The sequence below is a fragment of the Montipora capricornis genome, chromosome 8 (assembly GCF_036669925.1).
Source record: "Montipora capricornis isolate CH-2021 chromosome 8, ASM3666992v2, whole genome shotgun sequence".
NCBI classification, from domain to species: Eukaryota; Metazoa; Cnidaria; class Anthozoa; order Scleractinia; family Acroporidae; genus Montipora; species Montipora capricornis.
In genome coordinates, this window is record NC_090890.1 from 35,568,940 (window position 1) to 35,571,398 (window position 2,459).

Consider the following 2,459-nt stretch of genomic DNA (forward strand, 5'->3'; position numbering starts at 1 on the left):
ATTGACCACATTAGTAATAGTACAAATTACTACATAACATAACATGGTTTGACATGACATGAGTTAATTGCCTGACCCTGCCTGACATGGTCATGTTCTGTACTATTTCTCGCCTGTTGTGCGACAAATCAAGAAATGGACTCAGGTATGTTTACGTGTCAGGGTTTCCATTAAGTTTGAAAGTAGAAGGGACCTTGTGACAGAGTGAGCAGGCACCCCTATATATAGTCTGGCTTTTGATCTTGAGACCTCCTTTGAGCAATGGCGGGTACTGTACTCAGTGCAAGACGGGTGCTAGTACCCAGGTCCCAGATTCTAATAAAACCCTTGCATGAAGGTTAGTTCAAGCTCCTGTGGTGGTGCAACTGTTAATACATGTAATAAGAGGCTATTAACTTTAAGCTAAAAGAGTAGAGACACCTTTCTATACAGGGCATTTTGTTTTTTTGACGAATGCTAAATACATACTCTCAAGAAACTCAGTGCAGACATGTTGGCTTTCTTGGATACTCTAGGGTTAACCATGTAATGTACCCAAACAGAGCAGAAAGACTCTGTTTGTAAACTTACTTCCAGAAGAACGTCATTGTCAAACAATAATGAAAAGCTGTCGTTACTAATCGTCGGTCTCTGGGCACAGCATATGAACATCCCCACTTAAAACTGTTTAATTCACATAATCGTTTAAGTAACCGTCAAATTCCTTTGGGAGAGCAGAGAGATGCACACCGAAAGGTCAATGAAATTATGTAGTATCAAGCAAAATAAAAACTGCAAAAGCCAAAAAGTTCTTCATGAGGTTAAGACTAGTCATCCTTAATGCACTTTATATTCCATTTTTCCAGATAATTGGAGGTCAGTACTTATTTTGAACCATCAAATTTGACAGATTGGATGTAACAATATTATATATACACATTGTATATTATCCTGAGAATGTTCATTTCCCATCTTACCCACAATAATGTCATCCTCTTCCTCACTGCCAAAGGCTTTCTGTAGGGTGGCCAGCACCATACAAGTTTTGAAATGGTACTTTTCTCTTCAACTCTCTGACTAGCAATGCAAAAAAGCCTAAGGCTGTTGATTTTAACACTCCAAAACAGGAATGGATACTTGTCTACAACCTTGAACCTAACATTTCTTTTTGTTGGCATAAAAAATAAATTACATTAGAAACTGTTGACAACTGTACATACCAACATGAAGAAGTCAGTCTGACTTCAAAATAGACAGTACGTTAAACGTTTACTGACAAACTTAACCGTCAACTGAAATTTAAAGTGGAGGGGATGTTGGGAATACGTTCTCAAGTGACTAGATATACTTTAAGAACATATCTGCAATCCTACCTTGATCCGTATACCGGAGACTTTGGACGGGTGGAGAAAGGCGCGAAAAAAATAGGGGCAAGATTCGCCAACACGACCGTAGACCAGGTGGAAACACACTAACCTGAGAAGTAGAGGAAATTATCTTGTAATTTCGTTTGCAGAAGGTTCATTTGTAGGGGGAATTTCTTATTGTATACTATGAATACGAAATCAGTGAATCCTAGCACTTACTTACAGATTCCTTGGACTCTGAGCGAGTGTATCAAATGCTAAGGAAATTGCCATAAACAAAAATATGCGTCAACATTTCCTTGCTACTTGTACTGCATCCTCCTGTGTCATGGTGGATTATGGATAACGCTACACTTTGTGGCCTGAGTGATGTCTTTGAATGTACTCAAAGTCGGTAAATTTTTTCATTTCAGCGATAGATAAATAAGTGGTAATTCGGGTACATTTAACCCAGAAGCAACCAATGATAATAAAGGAAAAGACTAAAAAGTGCGAATATGTAAGGATCAATTCGTACCGCTTCCCAGGTTGATTTACACTGCGAGAAACCTCTGCCTTCATACCGTCCTCAGCACGACAAATGTCACTGGGATTTTGCGTGAATGACAAATCTAAATTCCCAGGGGATGTCGTGTACAATACGTTAAAGTCCCTAGAAATACCGCACAGTCTGCAATGCCCACCAGTCTCCTTTTGTTTCACAAAATAGTTAAATTTATCGGAAATATAGGCTTCTGTAAAGTTGCTCCCAAACACACTGTAAAAGCAAAAGTCTGTGTCAAGATAATGAAACTAAATGAGCCAGGTAGTTCATTGATGGCAGCACTTAGCTCTGTTTTCTGTAGAGTAACAAGGGGTATCACTGATCCCCTTTAACCCATTGACCCCTGGGAGTGAGACTTGACAGATTTTACTCTGTCTAATGCCAGGGAGGATCTAGTCGTCAACTGGGGTCATCCTAGGGCGTTTGAGGTGTCAATGGGTTAAGCAGTCAAAAACTTTGTCCCTTCCATTAAATGGGATGCTAACCGATCACAGAATTTGTTACAAAGTCTATCAAAAACACTTGTCCAGTATTAAGTTGTATGCGGGTACATACAGAGAGGCAACATG